Source organism: Malus sylvestris, chromosome 8 (assembly GCF_916048215.2).
Source record: "Malus sylvestris chromosome 8, drMalSylv7.2, whole genome shotgun sequence".
In the NCBI taxonomy this organism is placed as follows: Eukaryota; Viridiplantae; Streptophyta; class Magnoliopsida; order Rosales; family Rosaceae; genus Malus; species Malus sylvestris.
This window is the reverse complement of record NC_062267.1, coordinates 12,787,846-12,801,663: the sequence shown is the minus strand read 5'-3', so window position 1 is coordinate 12,801,663 and position 13,818 is coordinate 12,787,846. Positions and strand designations below refer to the sequence as shown.

At 35.4% G+C, this 13,818-nt stretch overlaps 1 long non-coding RNA gene across 1 annotated transcript; it reads left to right on the top strand.

Annotated features, from left to right (window-relative positions):
• The first annotated feature begins 412 nt into the window (after positions 1-412).
• LOC126631254 (uncharacterized) lies at positions 413-8,827 on the top strand. The gene is made up of 3 exons (XR_007626333.1): positions 413-557; positions 655-782; positions 8,151-8,827. It is a non-coding gene; the product is annotated as an uncharacterized LOC126631254 (long non-coding RNA).
• Positions 8,828-13,818: the final 4,991 nt, after the last annotated feature.

Here is a 13,818-nt window from a genome sequence, read left to right as displayed (position 1 = left end):
ATTTTTCATTAATTTTCCTTAGATTCTATTGGACACAGAGATTTTACAGTCCAAGTGCCAGGTTGACGGTAAGTGTAGGTCATGTGACATCAGCGTTACCGTCTGGGACCGGACTATTAACCCCCATGACCCAAACTTGACCGTGGGAATTCTTTAAAGCAAATTCTAAATGCTATTTATAAGAAACCAAAATACAATTATTATTGTCACTTAGCCCCAGTTTGACTTAGCTTAACTTTTTTAAAAAGTGGGTATGAAAAAAAGTTAGCCCATTTAAGATGTTTGATTAACACTTAAAATCAGCTTCTTTTCAAAGTTATGAATGAAAAAAAAGTTAAAAGCCCAAAGCTGGAAAAAGCAGCTTTCAAAAATCAGCTCATTTCAACAAATGACGGGTAAACAATAACAGGTTAATGAACTTTTCACTTTTCCAATCCTACCATCTCCATTCTCACGCTGTCTTCCCCATTTTTCCCAGAACCCACTCGAAGACTTCCAAATTCCGAGACTTCTCTCTCACTCTCACTTCTCTTCCCTGTTTCAAAAAAATCCTTCAGGTGTGAAGCCATCTCTTCAAAAATAAAAAATCCTTTATATTTTAAGCAAGTCTTTCTTTTTTCCTTGTTCATTTAATTGTTTTATGCTATTATACAGATCCTAAAACTTGACGGAAAGATTGGAGCTTTCAGCTTGCTACACCATATCTAAAAGAAGCCATCCTTCCTCCCAGCTATCTCTCTCGTTCTCCAGGTCGCGTTTTCCGGCTCGGAGTCCTTCCTCTGGTAAGCTTCTTTTGTCTAAAATTTCGTTATTTATTTGTTTGGATTTTTAAATTTGGGGATGGGAGAGTGAGTGAAAGAGGGGTGGGAAGAGCGAAGGGATGAGTGTATGGGTGTCGGGAAAAAAAAATTCGGGATGGAGGGTCGGGAAAAAATTAATTGGGGAAAAAAAATAGGGTTTGTGGTGGAAACAAGAAAAATTGAGAGAGACGTAAGAAAAATTGATTACTTCTCAATTGTTCTGTGAACTACTCTGAATTTGTCATGCCCTGATCCCGACATACGTCCAAGATCGACACGTGACGTCACTAAATGCTCGTAACTCAACGTACCCCGCCTTTTGGATATGTACAAAATATAATTCAAGATCCAGATGCATAATAATTTTGTGTATACTTTATGGCTACATCTAACCTCCTCATTAGACTGTCTACGTACCCTCAACAGGGATCAAGCCATTCGTAGTTCATTTATCAGAAAATCAGACATTTATTCCACTAAGTTCAAGCAGAAAAGCGTAGCATTCTCAATCATTTATTATAACCTAACAACATGTAATTTCGGGACTCAAGCTACATAACCAACCCCCATGAAAACATGATTTCTTTCCCATCCAACATATAAATCATTTTGTCTCATCATGATATCGCAATTCACAACATACATCATATTTAAGAACCAACGAAACACAAAATCATTCTCTAGCCGCATTAATTAACTACTTTGATCAAAGTAATAACAATTATTCCCATATCTTCTAAATTCATACCTTATGAAATCATAATCGAATCGTAGAAAATCTCGAAAGATTCTCGAAACCATTGTCACAAATATATATAAAACTAAGGTTAGAGTGACACAGTTAGGCCAAGCCTACTTCTCCAAATAATGGGATTTCAGACCACTTTACGAAATCCAACAACCTTGGGTTCCGTACCACTCAACGGAACCAAACTGAATATGATCGCCTATCAAATGTACCAAGTACTAATTATCATCACCTATAGAATGCATATGATCCCCCATCGCAAATATACCAAACGGAACCATAGGCAAAATCTCATCGTGCAAGCAGTGATCACCCATCGCAGATATACCAAGCATGATCACCCCTGAATACATATGGTCCCCCATCGTAGATATACCAAGCAGAACCATATGTATAGTCTAATACCATAGGCAATGATCACCCATTGCAGATATACCAAGCATGATCATCCCTAACGTGTGCATGGTCCCCCATCGCGGATATACCAAGCAGGATCATCCATGTACCACTACTACATGGTGCAATCTTATCATCACACATTATACATAATTATACGCATACATGCTATCGATTCCACATATCAACGAACATCTAGTCATATGGAGCACAACACAAGGAATTCCCTCAATTACTATTCCTACTAAAAATCTAATAAAGTACCTAACTCATCTCCTAACTTTCATCTACATCTCATGCCAGGTAATAGTGCTAGGTATTTAGTTGGCAATCATATCCAAATAATTATCAAACAATAAATAGGTTCCATAATTGTCATAACATTCATCACAATTATCATTCACATTATTAAAAAGTTAATTAAACACATATATATCACAAACATCATCAATACACATGACACACCCTGACCGAGATCAAGGCATGCTGGCTGTCACGTGAGAGTGACGTAGCCATGTGCACAGTGCGGAAGCAATAAAGATAAGAATTATACGAATAATTAAAAACCGAATTACTAGAGTGTACTACTAAACAGAGAGTGATATGAGTTAGTTACAATAGTAAACACTCTTATTCAAAGCATAAAAGTCTAGGTGCAGTCCAGTAGGACAAGTATTAGTTATACAATACCAGGAATGTCCTACTATTATTTAGATAAGTTAGAACTGCCGACGTCTTCAAGCCACCAACATCAAGCTTACTTAAAACTTGGAGATGCGCAAAACAGAAAACGTGAGTGGGCAAAAACAAATGTTTTACAAAATCATTTTCTTTATCAACATATCTAACCCCTCACTGTAAAACATGTATAATTTTTCCCAAAATCAGAATATAAGCATATACATAATATATATATATATATATATATGAAATCATATCAATTCAATTCATGCTTCAAATGATCATATTCAAATATATGCCATGCCAATATATAACAGAGTAAGCAATTCAAGTAAGAATAAATTCATAGAAATATGATATGTTAGCCGGAACCCCTGTGGTAGTCTGTACGACTGAATTCATAGCTCTAAGTCAATCTAGCCAGAGTTACTACAATGACCTATACGGCAATATACTGCACATAAGTTGGAACTACTAAAAAGGTATGTTCGACAAGATTAGGTGTAATATAGTTATGCTCAATTTTACTCTCTCATAATAGCTGGGCGATAAATCGCTAGTCACCTACGAGTCAGAACCATAATTAAGGTCTGTACGACAAGACTATGCACTTAAGTTGGATCCAATATGAGCATATAGCGAGGGAGGTGACATAAATAAACAAGCATGTACTTCATATCTCTGGCTAAATCACAATCACCCTAGGTGCAGTTTTATGAGCTCAACATTAATCCATCACATACCACATCATTGATGATTCACATAGCCAAACATAAATTACCTGAACTTACCTGTGCCTCCATAGCACCACATTTATATATATATATATATTTATGAAACCATGAAATGTGTATTCAGAATATAAAAGCATTTGGCATATTATTTCAAAGCATACTTTCCTTAAAAATGCATTTCTGGGAAATATATCAAGTATATAAATATATACTGAAAACAAAAGCCCACTCACTAGTATGTCGACGGGTCGTAACCCCTAAGTCGCCCGTGGATACGCTCGTCCTCGGGATAAGTCTCACCTATATGCGAATTAACTATAAAAACGTTATTTTAAAGCACATAGACAAAACTAGCTAATAACTTCTCATACATTTCTCAAAATGCGTATATGAATATACCATAGTGACCTACACAACCTTAGGATCATCCCCAAATTTTTAGAAAAAAATTTGGAAGCCTCACGCGCCCACACGCGCGGCCATGTGTCAAGCACACTGACGGCATCAGTTAACGCCGTCAGGAATATTCCGAGAATATTCCATTAACTTATAACTGTTACCGTTAAATCTAACTAACGGCGTCAGCATATTCCGTCCAAACTGACGGAATATTCTGTCTTCGTCTTCGGCGAGTCGCCGATCGCCGGAAAACTAGGTAAAACTTCAAAACCTTTGTTCTCACTCATTTCTTCACCAAAACTTATGAAATTTGAACCATTAGAAAGCTAGCAATGTGTGGAATCACGTTATACCATTTTTAAGCCTTGAAATCCACTAGAAGTTACCTTAGGAAGCTCGATAATCCGGTCAACTTTGAAAAGCTTCGATCTCGGCCCTCCGACATCCAAACTCTTCCAACGAACTACCCCGAGCTTCCTTAGGACCTCCTAAAGCTCACTATGAGCTTAGAATTCCCTAAAAACAACATATTTACGTGTGCATGAACAGTGCACAAATCGAGGGTTAGGTTTCACGGGGTTTTCGAAGGTTTCAGGTTCTAAAACTTGTACCAATGGATTCTTGAGGTCACAAGGAACCCAAAAATGCTTACATTGGTTTTGATCTGCAAGGTTTGGGATGGTTTCTGGGTTGCCCATATGAAAATGCCGAGAGGGAGAGAAAGTGAGAAATCCACGGGAGAGAGAGAGAGAGAAGGTATGTGTGTGGTCCAAAAGCCACCAATCAAAACCAACCATTCCCTTACTTCCAATTGGGTCCAAAAACTTAGGGAAAATAATAAATGGGTCCAAATCAACTTAAATCACACAATACACTTTAACGTCCAAGGGTAAAATTGTCATTTCACGTCATCGAAAATTAATTATTTGAGACGGGCTGTGACAACACAAGCCAAATCATATTTAATTAGCATAGGTTTATGGCTAAATATATAAAATTCATATTTCAATAGAAATCACATTTATAAAACCATTTCATATCCCTAAAGGATATTAATATAAGGAATCGGGTAATCACCATATCACATATATTAAGTCACTCACAGAGTCAAATCTGCAAAGCTTCACTAAGTCTAGTATTTCAAATGGTTCAAGACATGTTAACCAAAAATCAACGATGGGGTCCACACCCTAGCAATTTAATCAGGAAGATCCGCACATCATAATCTAGATCTGTAACTTCCTAAAGTCCACATTATGCTCAGAGAACAACATACTAAAATCTCATCGCGATCCAACGATCAGATCTTCGCCAATTACTAGAATTAGGTGGTGGTTAACAATTAAATTTACTAACTTAGAAATCCAATTCAGGAAGATCCGTACGTCGGATTCCTGATCCATCAGTTTTAGCTATCCTCAAATATTATGTTCTATAATGCATTAAAGTTTGGTGACGTACGTCGGATCGTCAATTCAAATTTTGATCAAGTGATGTATCATAATGAAACTAAGTTCAAACAATCAAACCACTTCATACGGATATCAATTATGGATTTAGGGCATTTAATTGGACTTAGAATGACATTGTCGGCCCATTGGCCACACGCTGCCCCAACTCGCTGGAAAATTTCAACTATTTCTAAAATTTACCAAATTTTACAGACAAGTATATCTCAGTGAGGGAGCAACTTTCATACATGTGACTAAGGCCAATTTGGCCGGGAAGAGCTCCAATTTCGTTAAAACCCGTCGGAAACCCTATAAAGGGTGTTCTTTGAATTGCCACCAAATCGAACCCCAACGTCTGAACAATTGACCGGGCATGGTTCTTGGGTTCAAGGGAAGTATTTTGGTGATAACAATTGCACCAAATCGTTTCAGGAATGATGCATTCACCGCAGTGGTGCCCTCGGCCCGACATGAACTTTCATTGTGACATCACGACCAATGACCACCAAACTTAGGTAGGAATGGAAGCTGGGATGACACCATGTTGATGTCAAGTGAAAACTGGACAAAAATCGCCTGAAAAATTATGGAAGTTGGCCAGAAATCCATCCGGGTCGAAACTAGGTGCACGGGTCGCCGAGGATGGGTGCCCTGCACCTCTCTCCTTTCTTTCATTTCTTTGCTTTTTCATTGGTCACCCTCACCTCTCTCCTCTTCTGATTCGTCCCCCTCCCTCCTTGTTCCTCCTGTTCCTCCTTCTTCCAACTCTTCTCTTCTCCCCCTTTTCTTTTACTGCCACTCGGCAGTTTCTATTTTTTTTTTCAGCCACTCACGTGGCTTCCCTTTTTCAACATTATACGATCGATGTGCTTCCAAAAAAAAGATACATCGTAATATAAAATACGTAATTTTAAATAGTGAAATCCAGGAATGAGATTTCACAGAATTAGTCTGTGAACTCTGCTTCTGATTTATCTTAGGGTTTAGGTATATATTCTGTAGTGAAAAGACGTGCCCTTGAACCTCCCCTTAAGTGCAGCAACAGTTCGTTTCCTTTTGTAGAAAAATGTTGTGAGAAGAAGGTTATATATAATTAGTAACTGTATGAATCATGATCACGAAAGGATAAAGCTCTGATTCTGAATTAGTAAATGTTGTGACGTGAACTCTGCTTCTGAATTACTCCATGTGTATTGCATCAAATGTTACCTGGAATATTTCAATTTTGAACGGATAAAGCTCCAGAGCTTTTAGAGCTTGGTTGGTACTTGGTTTTAGGTAGTTAATACTAGCCCAGTCAAAGTCTCCTTATTAGCAATCTGAGAATATAGCCCACGAATCACATTAACCTTCAGGTTTATATCTACAATTTAAATATTAATCATAAATACCAAAGAACGGAGCTTGGTTGTTGAAAAATTAACAGCAGATTCTGCTGCTAGCGAATCATGGGTGAATATGTGTCCAAGTAATTGATTTTTTAATCACAACTTGGACACGTGTTCACCCGTTATTCGCTAGCAGCAGGAGCTACTGCTGATTTTTTCAGCAGCCAAACTTTCTCCAATACCAAATGCTCATAAGTTATGTAAAAAATAAAAAATAAAAACAAATAAAAGCAAACAGTCCATAAGCCTACCCATCCTTCAATTCTACAAAGGGGTGTGCTATCCACACACCCCAAATTACTTCCCACACACCCTTATTAATTTCTGTCCGCTGATCTTCTTCAATTCATCCCATCCGACGGCCGAAAATTAGAAGGGTGTGTGAGAAGTAAAATGGGGTGTGTGGATATCACACCCCTTCTACAAATACATGTAATAGGAACCTCAAGGGTAAGCCCATAACTATTTAAAGGTTATATCTGATTCACCAAAATACTTAGTATTGCAAAATTGAGATGGCCAAAGCAATGCCACTGTTGGCTAGAAAATTATTCCCCAATACAAATCTCTTATTCGAGAGGGTCCTCAAGTGTTGGATCCAAGAGTCAAGGAGATGCCTTTGAGAGGTCCTCAAATGTTGGATCTAAGAGTCAAGCAAAGCCACGTTGTTTGTGATGCTAGGCGTATTGTTGCCTAATATATTAAAAATTTAACTTTCTCAAAAGGAAATAACTTATGGTGCTATCTGGCCAACTTTAGGCTGTGATCTTATTTTTTCCCTGCCATGACCACACCAATAAATTAAGTATTTTGTAGTCATAAGATTGCAATTTAAGCCACTTTGGAGTTTGCTGATATTTCTCCAAGTGATGGTGTCTTTTCTTAGCAAAATAGTTTGATTTCAAATTTCATTTCCATCAAATTTTTACAATGGTAATAATAAAGAAATTAGAAAGTTTGATTAGTTATTTATTGGTTATATTACAATATCATTTGTTCTTGTTTTAATATATATATATATATGTATGTATGTATGTATACAAATCACTAGTTGGTATCGATGGCAAAGAAGGGGGCATCTTCGTCAAATCCTTCAACTACATGGAATGCATGTATGTATAGATACAAATCACTGGTTGGTATCGATGGCAAAGAAGGGGGCATCTTCGTCAAATCCTTCAGCTACATGGAATGCCCACAATATATCTATATTTTGTGATATATGCATCAAGGAGGTTGAGGCCGGACATCGTCTGGGCACTCACTTTAACAAAGAAGGATATGCAAATATTAGAGTTAACTTCAAGGCAGAGACAAGGCATGATTATGAAAGAGTGTAATTGAAAAATAAGTGGGATGCACTTAAAAATGAGTGGAAGTTGCGGAAAGAGCTAGTTGGTAAAGAAACTAACCTAGGGTGGAATTCGAGCAAGGGTACCGTTGATGCCTCTAAGGAGTGGTGGAATAATAAAATTCAGGTTTGTGTAATTATCTTTTACTATGTATTATGATATCAAGCAATATGTATTAACCATATTCTTTCTTACTTGTAGATAAACAAAGAATATGAAAGATTGCGAAAAAGGGCCTTAGTCCTGAGATGGAGGACAAGTTAGATATGATGTTCTCGAACACAGTTGCTACTGGTGAACATGCCTAGGCACCTTCATATGGAGTACTACCATCAGAGACAAGAGGAATCTATGGGACAAATTGATTCAGATAATGAGGAAGAAAATGAGACTATTCAGGATCTAAGGCAAGCTAGTAGGAAGGGAAAAAAAGAGCGGCTAACTAAGGAGAATTGCAAAAGAAGGTTGATAAGAAAGGGAAAAAAATTGGAGGTGCTGCAAAACTTTGTGGTAAAATTGGCCGTCCTGTTGAAGCTTATGGAAGTAGGAGTTCTGCAAACTCATTGATGATGCAGCTGCATATTGGCAGTAGTATTCCAGAAGTGATAATGGTTGTTGCACAATTGCCTAATTGTGAGCCACCTAGCGAGTTATGGTTGTTTGCTACATGTTTATTTTGTAGTGCAGATAAGCGAGATGTTTGCCATGATAAAAGATCCTGAAGTTCGGCTGACTTGGTTGAAATTTATGTTCAACAAACAACAATAAGGAGCTAAAACTATGAATTAGAACTATGTGCGGTTTGTACTTTGCATTAAGATTATGTGTTGAATGTTGCTTGTATTTTGTGTTTATTGAATGTTGGATTATATGTTGAATGTTAAATTATGATTTCTTGTTAAACGTTGGATCAAGTTCCATACATTGGTAGGAAAGGAATGCCGACTCAAAATGTTATGGCTACATGTAATTTTGACATGCAATTCACATTTGTTTGTGCCGGATGGGAATGACTGCACATGATACAAGGTTTTTTCTATCCATGCTATGGAACCCAAATTTAAACTTTTCTAAGCCTCCAAATGGTAATCTTCATACTTATAATAACATTTTACATACTTGCTTTGTATAATTATTACAATACAAAACAAAATTTTCAATTGTCAGGAAAATATTACTTAGTAGATGCGGGGTACCCACAAATGAGAGGTTATTTAGGACCATATAAAGGTGAAAGATATCATCTCCTGGATTTTTGTAGAGGTGCCGAACCAACGGGTCATTAAGAGGTATTTAACCACAAGCATTCTTCTCTTAGGAGCATCATTGAACGAACGTTTGGGGTATGGAAGAAAAGATGGGTAATTTTAAAGCAAGTGAAGGTTGTCATTGCTACAATGGCTCTTCATAACTACATACGGAGGTATTCTGAACATGATCGTCATTTTGATGACCTCAGGACTTTTGTGAAAAGAGCGATAGTAGTAATGATGATGATGAAGAATACCAAAATTATCAAGTTGAAGGATCACATGAGATAGAATCATTAAGAAATAAAATAGCGGCAAGTTTGATGAATGCATCTAATTGGACTTTCAAGTACATTAACAATTTTGTACTAATGAATCATAGCTATTCAGTCTAAAATATTTCAATTGAAGTAGTTTGTCATACTAATTAATATTTAAGATAAAGTTTATAAATAAATTTTTTTTTAAATAAAGTATATTTAGTAATTCACCTTTATTTGTTAAGAAAATTAAATTAATGACACATCTAGTATTATATCATTTTTTGTCATTTCATACGGTTACAACTGTTTTACATAAAAGTTTACTAAACACTATAATACTACTTTTTTTCTTCTCAAAACCACTTTTATAAAAAAGTTTAATAAACATTCTGTTACTTTATTTTACAATTGCTTGACATTGAAGGTCACTTCAATCATTAATGTTATTTATGTAGCATCGCTATCATCTTAGTGCGTCCCAAAGGTGTCAGGGTGGTTTTAGTCTTTTCGTGATGGCCAACGTTTGCATATGTAGATTCTATGGGAACTTTAATGAAAAGCACCCGGTACTATTCACTTTAACAAAAAACCACATTTTTACACTAAAAAGTCAATCATGTTACTATTCACTTTACCCTTTATTTTGTCCTTATCATTAAAACTCAAAGTTTTCAAGCCCTTTTCATTAGTTTTCCTTAGATTCTATTGGACGAGGAGATTTTACAATCCAAGTGCCACGTGAGTGCCAGGTTGACGGTAAGTGTAGGTCACGTGGCATCAGCATTGCCGGCTGGATCCGAACTACTAACCCCCATGACGCAAACTTGACCGTGGGCATCTACGACGCGTCGTACCATTCTTCATCTTCCCCAAAAACTAATTAAGGCAAAAAGATAATTTCCCCAAGTACATTTGCTCCATCACAACTCCATCATCACTCCATCATCATGCATGAAAATTGAATTAATAAAAAATAAAAAATAATAACGAATTCTTCAAAGCAAATTCTAAAAGGAAAACTAATGAAAAGTGTTTGAAAACTTTGAGTTTTAATGATAAGGACAAAATAAAGGGTAAAGTGAATAGTATCAGGATTGACTTTTTAGTGTAAAAATGTGGTTTTTTGTTAAAGTGAACAGTACCGGGTGTTTTTCGTTAAAGTTCCCAATGCTATTTATAAGAAATCAAAATACAATTATTATTATCACTTAGTATTATAATCTAATGATTTTCTTTTTTATTTATCAGTAACAGGTTTTAGGTTCGATTCTCGTTAAAGGCGAATTTGAAACATATTATTGCTTGTCCATTTTGAAGTTAAACTCTCCCTCCCCCTTAGTATAGATAATATTATTTGTTAAAAAAAGAAAAACAATTGCTATTAACACACCATAAAAGTGGTTGGATACTATTTCCTTGTTTACTTCATTTGAAAAAATTGCATAATGTCATTTACAAAGTTAATAAACCTTCTTTCAAAACCGAAAGAGTTTTTCAAAAATAGTTTGCATACGTACGATACGTTAGTATTTTGTGATTTTGGATTATGACACTTCGGGTGCTTAGTAAATATTTCTAATTACTTTTCTGGTCACATTTAGGCCTGCAAACCGTTTCTTATACCTATTTTCCTCTTTGATGCAAATAAGCAAAACAAATAAAAGTGTTAGGATGTGAGGACACTCATGTTCTTTACACACATATTTCAATTCATCATTCCATAGATCGTCGCAAAAAAGTTAAACAAATCCATTTATAGTAAAGAAAATGGACGAATACGGTTTTGCAAAGAAACACTAAAATGACTATCATAATTATCATTTAATCAAGTAGTCACATGATTTAGAATTGGGTGATTTTTTATAGACATGATTTTTTAAGGAATACTTAAAAGATCAAGGGTTCAAATATTTGAAAAAAGTTACAAAATGAGTCCTATAAATATTCGTCAAAAAATAAGTGTCCCTCGATCCTAATCCCAAATATTTTTTTTTATTTTTAAATTTCATATATTTTTTGGTGCAAATTCTAAATCTCAATTTTGAATATTTAAATATATTCAATCTCTTCTCTACAATGGTTTGAGTGAATTTGCTTTTTATATAGAGGGATATTTATATAATACTATTGCTATAGTGTGAGCCTTTTTTTTTTTAATATTTTTTTTGTGAGGAATGTTAGCTACCTTTTCCACTTGCCTTCCTCTATTCTCTCACTCAATTGATGTCATGTAGACTTATTTTACATCTAAATTAAATCTCAATTGTGTTTGATAAATCCACATGGCATCCATTGAGTGGGAAAGACAAGAGGAGAAGGCAAGTGGAGAATGTTGCTTGTATTCTTCTTTTTTTATTGGGAGTCTTAACGAAACACTCTTGGTATTATTCACTTTTAATGTTATTGACATTTTTACTTTAAAAAATCACTTCTGTTAGTATTCACTTACAACAATTTTTGTCATTTTGGTTAAAACTCAAAGTTTTCAAGTCATTTTCATTAATTTTTTTATTTTTATTTCATTCTTCTTTCTTTAGCTACCATAAATCACTGAAATCTTAGATAGTTGGTTATTAAAAATACTTTTCTTCATGGAGATTTGCAAGAGGAGGTATACATGAAGCAACCTTAGGGCTTTGTCAATGCATCTCATCCTACACATGTCTGCAAGCTAGTAAAATCACTGTATTGATTGAAACAAACTCCAAGAGCTTAGAATTTGAAATTTAAAAGTTACTTAGGAGCATTAGGGTTCTGTGCTTCAACTTCACATTCTAGCTAGTTTGTCAAGAAAGGTAGACCATATATGATCATCTTGTTATTATATGTTGATGACATTATTTTAATTGGTCCGTATGTTGTGAAGCTACAAAGAGTTATAAAAGAATTGTATGAGGTATTTGACTTAAAAGACATCGGATAGCTCACATAGTTTTTGGGTTTACAGATCAATTACAAGGAAAATGGGGATATTTTTGTAAACTAGTCTAAATATATCAAGGCTTTGATACATAAAGCTGGTATAGAGACATGTAAGCCAACAACTACTCCTTGAAACCTCACTATCAAATGCTACGTTCAGAAGGCAACTTGTTAACTGCTTTGTACATAAGTATAGTAGGTTCTTTACAATATTTGACTTTTATTAGGCCAAATATTGCCTAGGCAGTAAATACAGTGTATCAGTTCATGTCTTCACCAACTGAATTTCATTTTGGAGCTGTCAAAAGAATCCTTAGGTATCTACAAGAGCCAATGAACACTGGAGTGTTATATTCTGCAAACACATTACCTCAATTAAATGATTTTTCAGACTCTGATTGGGCAACTCATTTAAACACAAGAAGATCAGTCACTGGCTATGTGGTTTTCTGGGAAACAATCCTATCTCATGGCAATCTAAGAAGTAAAACTCAGTGTCTAGAAGCTCCACTGAGGCTGAATACAAAGTATTAGCACACACTGCTACAGATATAGCTTGGGTGAGGAACGTTTTGAAAGATTTGGGTGTACTTTTTGTCTAATCCACCCAGCATTCATTGTGACAATATGTTAGCAATTGCACTAAGTGCAAATCCAATTTTTCATTCAAGAATAAAACATCTTGATCCATATCACCAGTTTGTGAGAGAACATGTTCAACAAGAAGATTTGGAGGTGTCATACATTCCAACTAAAGATCAGACTGCAGACATTTTGACAAATGGATTACACAGTCCTTCATTTGTTAGACACTGCTACAATCTCAAACTAGAGAACTCCAATTGAGATTGAGGGGGGATGTTGAATAAAGTTAACTTAGCCACATCATCATTGGAGTGCCATGTCAGCAATAGTTGTTAAAAGTCCGTTAGAAGTTTGTTAGAGAGGTTAGAAGTCTGGTATTTTGGTCAAAGGAACTAAGCCACTGGAGCTCTATATAACAAACCAATGATGTATTCTGTATTCATTCAAGTTCATCAATAGAATGTTGGAAAATTTAATAATAATATTATTATATTAAGTTTATTAATTGAATGAAAAATAGAAGTGGAGTTTTTTGGTAGAAAGATATGTCTACTTAAATGAAGTGTTGCAACTTTTGACTCTTTATTAATAGTCACATACTTTCCAAAGAGTTATCTCACATTCTATAAATAGGGAAGCCCCCTATAATCACAAAAGAACTTTCATTCTTTACATAATCATACATAGAGTGCACTAAATATTAGAGTCCTATTGAGTCTATATGAGAGAGTTTTCAAAACAATCGTGGTTCATGGAGCCTTGTGATTTGGAGTGCTACTATTACAAGGACATGGTCGTTGTATCTTGGAAGACACGCGCTAATCAACCATGAGCACTGTAGTTGGGCAT